Source organism: Hordeum vulgare, chromosome 5H (genome assembly GCF_904849725.1).
Source record: "Hordeum vulgare subsp. vulgare chromosome 5H, MorexV3_pseudomolecules_assembly, whole genome shotgun sequence".
Lineage (NCBI taxonomy): Eukaryota > Viridiplantae > Streptophyta > Magnoliopsida > Poales > Poaceae > Hordeum > Hordeum vulgare.
In genome coordinates this window covers 389,873,403-389,883,693 of record NC_058522.1, presented here as the reverse complement: position 1 = coordinate 389,883,693, position 10,291 = coordinate 389,873,403, and the positions used below count along the sequence as shown (strand labels likewise).

The 10,291-nt window shown below is 46.3% G+C and overlaps 1 non-coding gene across 1 annotated transcript; it reads left to right on the top strand.

Annotated features, from left to right (window-relative positions):
* The first annotated feature begins 752 nt into the window (after nt 1–752).
* LOC123400549 lies at nt 753–891 on the top strand. The gene has a single exon (XR_006610782.1). It is a non-coding gene; the product is annotated as a small nucleolar RNA Z247 (small nucleolar RNA).
* The last annotated feature ends 9,400 nt before the right edge of the window (nt 892–10,291 follow it).

Genomic DNA, 10,291 nt, shown 5'->3' with positions numbered 1-10,291 from the left:
TTTCCTCTTATCTCTTTGCCTCTCCCTTATCTCTTGTAACCTCCTAGAGAATCAACTTGTATGTCACGGTATTGATCCTATAAATACAATGCGTCCCGAGACAAAGGGTTCTACGCTTCCTCATATGGTATCAGAGCCACTTCCTCTCGTACGTCTAGCCTTCGAGAGTAAACCGATCTATTGATCGAGAGAGAGAGAGGGAACAAGATCGAGCCAAGAGATAAACCATGAAATTCACCACGCCATCCACCGCCTTATCTTCATCCTCCACCTTTGCTCCATCTTCCATGTCCAACAGCTCGATCTCCCTCGGTCCACCTCCAACAGAGAAGCTCACGAGAACAAATTTCCTCCTCTGAAAGGCCGTCGTGCTACCCCAGATCAAGGGAGCACAGATGGAGCACTTCCTCGACGCCACAAGTCCGGCGCCTCCTGCCACGATCACCATTACCAGCAATGGGAAGGACGAGCAGGTCGCCAATCATGCCAGACCAATCTGGTATGCTCAGCAGCAACAGGTACAAGGATACCTTATGGGATCTCTGTCTCGAGAGGTCCTCTCTCAAGTCGCCATGCTCCAGACGCCGGCGGAGGTATGGACTGCCATTCATGCCATGTTCGCTGCACAAACGCAAGCCCAGAAGATCAATACAAGGATGGCACTCACAAATCTGCAGAAAGGTAATCTAACCATGGCAGAGTATCTTGGAAAAATTAAAACCCTCACAGATGAAGTTGCCTGCGCTGGTGCTCCTCTCGGAGACGCCGAGATCATCTCCCACATCATAGCGGGTCTCGACATCGACTACAACCCTGTGATCTCGGCGTTGGCTGCGAGTATTGAACATGTTACTGTCCAGGAGCTGTACAGCCAGCTCCTAAGCTTCGACGCCCGCCTCAGCATGCTCCAAGGAGGTAATCTACGCCAATCTTCTGTCAACGCCGCTTCTCGCGGACGTGGCCGTGGGCGTGGACAACAGGGGCGCAGACGTGGCGGCAGTGGACGCAACAGCAACCAGGGCCAGGCTCGCCCTGGTGGTGGTGACCGCGGCGGCACCGATCGCGGCGGCGGCGGCTACAACAACAAAAACCGTCGGCCGCGCTGTCAGCTGTGCAAGAAACCGGGCCATGAAGTCATTGACTGCTGGCACCGGTACGATGAAGACTAGTGCCCGATGCGCGGCAGGCTGTTGTAGCCATGCGGGAGCACGGCGGACCTGACAGTGACACGGTCCGGTATGCCGATTCTGGCGCCACAGATGATGTCACAAACGAGCTAGAGAAGCTTGCCCTCCGAGAGAGGTACCACGGCAGTGATCAAATTCACACCGCGAGTGGTGGAGGTATGGACATTCTTCACATTGGTCAATCGTCTATTAATTCCCCTAGTCTTAAACGTGATCTTGTCCTTAAAGATGTCCTCCATGTTCCACAAGCAAATAAAAATCTTGCTTCCATGTCTCGTTTAACCTCCGACAATAATGTTTTCTTTGAAACTCACCCTACCTATTTTTTCATAAAGGATCGGGCAACGAGGGAGCTCATCCATCGCGGTAGATGCGTTGGAGGACTATACCCCATCACATCTTGAGTTTTTGATCGCAAGCGTCATCGCGGAGTCTATTCTGCCATCAAGCCCTCCTTAGCCAAATGGCACCAAAGACTAGGACATCCTTCTTCAAATATAGTCAAGCAAGTAGTCAATAAAGGCAATTTATTATTGTCAAATAGTTCCGAAAGTGAGTCGGTTTGTGAGGATTGCCAATGTGCAAAAAGCCACCAACTTCCTTACCTGTGTCAAATAGTGTGTCTCATGTTCCTTTAGAGCTCATTTTTAGTGATGTATGGGGTCATGCAAGAGATTCCTTTGGTAGAAAGAAATACTATGCCAGCTTTATCGATGATTACAGGAAATTTACATGGATATATTTGCTTAAATTCAAATCTGAAGTTTTTTTAGTTTTTCAAGAATTCCAAAAACTTGTTGAAAGACAGTTTGATAGAAAGATTCTTGCAGTCCAAAGTGACTGGGGAGGAGAGTATGAGAAACTCAATTCCTTCTTTCGTAGCATTGGCATCATTCATCATGTCTCTTGCCCTCATGCTCATCAACAAAATGGCTCAGCAGAACGAAAACATCGTCATATTGTGGAAGTTGGTTTGTCTCTCTTAGCCCATGCATCAATGCCCCTCAAATATTGGGATGAGGCTTTTATCACCGCTACATACCTTATCAATCGATTACCCAGTCGAGTCATTGGCAACACCACGCCTTTGGAACGTTTGTTTCATCAAAAACCAGATTATACCTCCCTAAAAAAATTTGGGTGTGCTTGTTACCCAAATTTGCGTCCCTACAATCGCCATAAACTTGAGTTTCGGTCCACACAATGTGTGTTTCTTGGCTATAGTAATCTTCATAAAGGGTACAAGTGCCTAGAGATATCATCTGGCCGTATCTATATTTCTCGGGATGTCATTTTTGATGAAACATTGTTTCCTTTCTCCAAACTTCATCCCCATGCGGGAGCCCTCTTGCGTGACGAAATATCTCTTCTTTCTGATCCTATGTTATCTTCTGGTCACGGGGGTGAATTAATTAACGATGATCATGTGCAAAACTCCATGGAGCAGTTTGATTCTGGTGTTGATTGTGCAGCTACAGGGCGTGATTTTATGTGTGAAGAAACAGCCAAAAACGGATCTGACACGCGATCCCAGGACGATTCCCCTGGCGCTGGCCTCGGCGCGCGATCCCAGGCTGATCTGCCTGGCGCCGATCTGCATGTCGTCCCGGCTGCGCGATTCGAGACTGATTTGCGCGCCAGCCTGCCGGACACGCGATCCCAGGAGGATCGCGCTGCTTCTCCCGTGACATCTCCTCCGGTGGCCGACAGCCCTCCAGGTGACAGTGCCTCTCCTCGCGCTGCACGTCCCGATGCTGCTGACGAGGGGGACAACGCGCCTGCCACTGCCGCGTCTGCATCAGGCGAAGGCTCGGTCGGCCCGGTCGGATCTCCTGTGCATGACAGTGTTACTGCAGGATCAGGATCTTCTGTGGCCAGACCTGCTGCAACACCGGTTCCTCCCTGTCATACACGGTCTCGGTCCGGTATTGTCCGAGAAAAGAAATATACGGATGGCACAGTCACGTATGATAAACTTAGGCATGCTTTCCTCGCAAATACTGGTGAACCAACAAATTTGCATGATGCTGTTCCACATAAGGATTGGAAGAAGGCTATGGATGTTGAATATGATGCACTCATTCAAAATAAAACTTGGCGGCTAGTTCCACCAAAGAGGGATGCAAATGTGATTGACTGCAAATGGGTATATAAAATTAAGAAAAGAGTTGATGGTAGTATTGACAGATACAAGGCCAGACTAGTTGCAAAAGGTTTCAAACAGAGATTTGGTATAGAGTATGAGGATACCTTTAGTCCTATTATTAAATCTGCTACTATTCGACTTGTGTTGTCTATTGCTATTTCCAGAGGTTGGAGGCTACGATAGCTAGACGTCCAGAACGCGTTTCTTCATGGTGTTCTTGAGGAAGAAGTGTTCATGCGGCAGCCACCAGGATATGAAAACAAAAACACACCACATTATATCTGTAAGTTGGATAAAGCTTTGTATGGGTTAAAACAGGCCCCAAGAGCCTGGTACTCAAGGCTAAGTACACAGTTGCAAAAGCTTGGGTTTTCATCATCAAAGGCAGATACTTCATTATTCTTTTATAATAAGAACAATGTTACTATATTTGTTCTTGTCTATGTTGATGACATAATTGTTGCCAGTTCAAGTCCAGATGCCACAACTTGCTTGCTCAAGGATCTAAAACTGGAATTTTCTCTTAAGGATTTGGGAGATCTACATTACTTTCTTGGAATTGAGGTCAAGAAGGTAAAGGATGGTATAATTCTTACACAAGGAAAATATACAACTGATATTCTCAGAAGGGTAGGTATGGAAAAGTGTAAGCCAGTCATTACACCTATCTCTACTTCAGAAAAACTTACTACTGAAAGTGGAGAAGCACTTGGGCCAGATGATGCAACAAATTATAGAAGCATTGTAGGTGCATTACAATACTTGACTCTTACACGTCCTGATATTACATGCTCTGTTAACAAGGTATGCCAATATTTGCATGCTCCTACTACTTCCCATTGGACATCAGTAAAAAGGATTTTGAGGTATCTCAAGTTTACAGAGGGACTTGGTCTCCAGATTGTTAAGTCTTCATCTATGCTTGTATCAGCATACTCTAATGCAGATTGGGCAGGATGTGCAGATGATAGAAGGTCAACTGGTGGTTTTGCTGTGTTTCTGGAAACAAACCTTGTGTCATGGAGTGCAAGAAAACAGGCAACAGTCTCAAGGTCAAGTACTGAGGCTGAGTATAAAGCTTTGGCTAATGCAACAACTGAAGTAATGTGGATTCAAACACTATTACATGAACTTGGAGTGAAAGTTCCACAAGCTGCTAGATTATGGTGTGACAATCTTGGTGCAACCTATCTTTCAGCAAACCCTGTTTTTCATGCACGGACAAAACATATTGAAGTTGATTTTCATTTTGTCAGAGAAAGAGTAACTCGGAAGTTACTTGATATAAGATTCATTCCAACAGGTGATCAACTTGCTGATGGGTTCACAAAGCCTCTCACAATGAGGAGGTTAGATGATTTCAACTACAATCTCAACCTTAGCAAATAAATTTTAGATTGAGGGGGAGTGTTAGAATATAAACTATATAGGGATAGGAAATCACTTTAAACCGGTTTCCTCTTATCTCTTTGCCTCTCCCTTATCTCTTGTAACCTCCTAGAGAATCAACTTGTATGTCACGGTATTGATCCTATAAATACAATGCGGCCCGAGACAAAGGGTTCTATGCTTCCTCATATACTCAACCCACGATGATCTACAGGGTTGATTCAAAGAGTCGTACCCCAGACTGATCCATGTTCCGCTGCTCAGTTTTTATCACTGAGAATCATGTCACCTAGGTGTCTGCTTAATTATTTCCTTTCACCGGACGAAGAGATCTCACGGACAGCCCCCGCATCGCTCCGTCCCAGGGCGACACAGGCGACCCCGACCAACAAGCCCCCGGCGCCCCCACCCTCCTCCTCTCCTCGCCGTCGCCGGTGCCTCCTGCGAGTAAAGCTCGCGTGGAGCTGGCGGCGACGGGCTCGGTTCTTTTCTCCCGTGGCAGCGTCCTCCACGAGTTGGGGATCTCATGGCGACGGGCGGCGAGCAGAGGGGCCGGCGCGTCATCGCGGCTCTTGCATCGGTGTTCGGGGTGAGGTGGGCGATCTGTGTTGGAATTATGCCCTAGAGGCAATAATAAATATAGTTATTATTATAATTCCTGTATCAAGATAATCGTTTATTATCCATGCTATAATTGTATTGAATGAAGACTTATATACATGTGTGGATACATAGACAAAACACTGTCCCTAGCAAGCCTCTAGTTGGCTAGCCAATTGATCAAAGATAGTCAGGGTCTTCTGATTATGAACAAGGTGTTGTTGCTTGATAACTGGATCACGTCATTAGGAGAATCACGTGATGGACTAGACCCAAACTAATAGACGTAGCATATTGATCGTGTCATTTTGTTGCTACTGTTTTCTGCATGTCAAGTATTTGTTCCTATGACCATGAGATCATATAACTCACTGACACCGGAGGAATGCTTTTTGTGTATCAAACGTCGCAACGTAACTGGGTGACTATAAAGATGCTCTACAGGTATCTCCGAAGGTGTTTGTTGAGTTAGTATGGATCGAGACTGGGATTTGTCACTCCGTGTGACGGAGAGGTATCTCGGGGCCCACTCGGTAATACAACATCACACACAAGCCTTGCAAGCAATGTGACTTAGTGTAAGTTATGGGATCTTGTATTACGGAACAAGTAAAGAGACTTGCCGGTAAACGAGATTGAAATAGGTATGCGGATACTGACGATCGAATCTCGGGCAAGTAACATACCGAAGGACAAAGGGAATGACATACGGGATTATATGAATCCTTGGCACTGAGGTTCAAACGATAAGATCTTCGTAGAATATGTGGGATCCAATATGGGCATCCAGGTCCCGCTATTGGATATTGACCGAGAAGTCACTCGGGTCATGTCTACATAGTTCTCGAACCCGCAGGGTCTGCACACTTAAGGTTCGACGTTGTTTTATGCGTATTTGAGTTATATGGTTGGTTACCGAATGTTGTTCGGAGTCCCGGATGAGATCACGGACGTCACGAGGGTTTCCGGAATGGTCTGGAAACGAAGATTGATATATAGGATGACCTCATTTGATTACCGGAAGGTTTTCGGAGTTACCGGGAATGTACCGGGAATGACGAATGGGTTCCGGGTGTTCACCGGGGGGGGGGGGGGCAACCCACCCCGGGGAAGCCCATAGGCCTTGGGGGTGGCGCACCAGCCCTTAGTGGGATGGTGGGACAGCCCAAGAAGGCCCTATGCGCCATAGGAAGAAAATCAAAGAGAAAAGAAAAAAAGGAGGAGGTGGGAAAAGGGGGAAGGACTCCTCCTTCCAAACCTAGTTGGATTCGGTTTGGAAGGGGGGGGCTCCCCCCCCCTGTCTCGGCCGACCCCCTTGAGGGTCCTTGGACCCCAAGGCAAGGCTTCCCCTCTTCCCCCTATATATACGGAGGTTTTAGGGCTGATTTGAGACAACTTTGCCACGGCAGCCCGACCACATATCTCCACGGTTTTACCTCTAGATCGCGTTTCTGCGGAGCTCGGGCGGAGCCCTGCTGAGATTAGATCACCACCAACCTCCGGAGCGTTGTAACGCTGCCGGAGAACTCATATACCTCTCCATCTCTCTTGCTGGATCAAGAAGGCCGAGATCATCGTCGAGCTGTACGTGTGCTGAACGCGGAGGTGCCATCCGTTCGGCACTAGATCGTGGGACTGATCGCGGGACGGTTCGCGGGGCGGATCGAGGGACGTGAGCACGTTCCACTACATCAACCGCGTTCAATAGCGCTTCTGCTGTGCGATCTACAAGGGTACGTAGATCGAATATCCCCTCTTAGATGGACATCACCATGATAGGTCTTCGTGCGCGTAGAAATTTTTTTGTTTCCCATGCGACGTTCCCCAACAGTGGCATCATGAGCTAGGTTCATGCGTAGATGTCTTCTCGAGTAGAACACAAAAGTTTTTGTGGGCGGTGATGTGCATTTTGCTGCCCTCCTTAGTCTTTTCTTGATTCCGCGGCATTGTTGGATTGAAGCGGCTTGGACCGACATTACTCGTACGCTTACGAGAGACTGGTTTCATCGCTACGAGTAACCCCGTTGCTCAAAGATGACTGGCAAGTGTCAGTTTCTCCAACTTTAGTTGAATCGGATTTGACCGAGGAGGTCCTTGTATAAGGTTAAATAGCAATTCATATATCTCCGTTGTGGTGTTTGCGTAAGTAAGATGCGATCCTACTAGATACCCATGGTCACCACGTAAAACATGCAACAACAAAATTAGAGGACGTCTAACTTGTTTTTGCAGGTTATGCTTGTGATGTGATATGGCCAACGATGTGATGTGATATATTGGATGTATGAGATTATCATGTTGTAATAGATAATATCGACTTGCACGTCGATGGTACGGCAACCGGCAGGAGCCATAGGGTTGTCTTTAAACTAATGTTTGTGCTTGCAGATGCGTTTACTATTTTGCTAGGATGTAGCTTTAGTAGTAATAGCATGAGTAGCACGACAACCCCGATGGCGACACGTTGATGGAGATCATGGTGTGGCGCCGGTGACAAGAAGATCGTGCCGGTGCTTTGGTGATGGAGATCAAGGAGCACGTGATGATGGCCATATCATGTCACTTATGAATTGCATGTGATGTTAATCCTTTTATGCACCTTATTTTGCTTAGAACGACGGTAGCATTATAAGGTGACCTCTCACTAAAATTTCAAGACGAAATTGTGTTCTCCCCGACTGTGCACCGTTGCTACAGTTCGTCGTTTCGAGACACCACGTGATGATTGGGTGTGATAGACTCAACGTTCACATACAACGGGTGCAAAACAGTTGCACACGCGGAACACTCGGGTTAAGCTTGACGAGCCTAGCATGTGCAGACATGGCCTCGGAACACATGAGACCGAAAGGTCGATCATGAATCATATAGATGATATGATTAGCATAGGGATGCTTACCACTCAAACTATACTCAACTCACGTGATGATCGGACTTGAGCTAGTGTAAGTGGATCATGAACCACTCAAATGACTAGAGATATGTACTTTTTGAGTGGGACTTTAGCGAGTAATTTGATTAAGTTAAACTCTAATTATCTTGAACATAGTCTAAGTTCACTTTGAATATATTTGTGTTGTAGATCATGGCTCACGCGACAGTCACCCTGAATTTTAATACGTTCCTAGAGAAAGCTAAGTTGAAAGATGATGGAAGCAACTTTGTAGACTGGGCTCGTAATCTTAAGCTAATCTTACAAGCTGGGAAGAAGGATTATGTCCTTAATGTTGCGCTAGGAGATGAACCACCCGCTACGGCTGACCAGGATGTTAAGAACGCTTGGTTAACACGTAAGGAGGACTACTCAGTAGTTCAATGTGCAGTCTTGTATGGCTTAGAACCGGGACTTCAACGTCGCTTTGAGCATCATGGAGCATTTGAGATGTTCCAGGAGTTGAAGTTCATCTTTCAGAAGAACGCCCGGATCGAGAGGTATGAGACCTCCGATAAATTCTATGCTTGCAAGATGGAGGAGAACTCGTCTGTCAGTGAACATGTGCTCAAAATGTCTGGGTACTCAAACCGTCTAGCTGAGCTGGGGATTGAACTCCCGCAAGAGGCTATCACTGACAGAATCCTTCAATCACTGCCGCCAAGCTATAAAGGCTTTGTGTTGAACTACAACATGCAAGGGATGAACAAGTCACCCGGCGAGTTGTTTGCGATGCTGAAAGTCGCAGAGTCTGAACTCCGTAAAGAGCATCAAGTGTTGATGGTGAATAAGACCACTAGTTTCAAGAGAAACGGCAAAGGCAAGAAGGGTAATTCAAAGAAGAGCGGCAAGCCTGTTGCCAATCCGATGAAGAAACCCAAAGGTGGACCTAAGCCTGAAACAGAGTGTTACTATTGCAAGGGTATGGGTCACTGGAAGCGCAACTGCCCCAAGTATCTGGCTGATAAGAAGGCGGCCAAAGAAAAATCAGGTATATTTGATATACATGTTATTGATGTGTACTTAACCGGCTCTCGTAGTAGTGCCTGAGTATTCGATACCGGTTCTGTTGCTCATATTTGCAACTCGAAACAGGAACTGCGGAATAGACGAAGGCTGGCAAAAGATGAAGTGACGATGCGCGTAGGAAATGGTTCCAAGGTTGATGCAATCGCCGTCGGCACAGTTTCACTTCAGTTACCATCAGGATTAGTTATGAACTTGAATCATTGTTATTTAGTGCCTGCGTTGAGCATGAACATTATATCTGGATCTTGTTTATTGCGAGACGGTTACTCTTTTGAGTCAGAGAATAATGGTTGTTCTATTTCTATGAGTAACATCTTTTATGGTCATGCACCCAATGTGAGAGGATTGTTCATATTGAATCTTGATAGTGATACACAGACACATAACATTGAGACCAAAAGAGTTAGAGTTAACAATGATAGCGCCATATTTTTGTGGCACTGCCGCTTAGGTCATATTGGTGTAAAGCGCATGAAGAAACTCCATGCCGATGGACTTTTGGAGTCACTTGACTTTGATTCACTTGACACGTGCGAACCATGCCTCATGGGCAAGATGACTAAAACTTTGTTCTCCGGAACAACGGAGCGTGCAAGTGACTTGTTGGAAATCATACATACCGATGTGTGCGGTCCGATGAGCGTAGAGGCACGCGGCGGATATCGTTATTTTCTCACCTTCACTGACGATTTGAGTAGATATGGTTATGTCTACTTAATGAAGCACAAGTCTGAAACATTTGAAAAGTTCAAGCAATTTCAGAGTGAAGTTGAAAATCATCGTAACAAGAAGATCAAGTTCCTACGGTCTGATCGTGGGGGTGAATATCTGAGTTTCGAGTTTGGTGCTCACTTAAGACAATGTGGAATTGTTTCACAGTTGACACCGCCTGGAACACCACAGCGTAATGGTCTGTCCGAACGTCGTAATCGTACTTTATTAGAGATGGTGCGATCTATGATGTCTCTTACCGATTTGCCGTTATCGTTTTGGGGTTATGCATTAGAA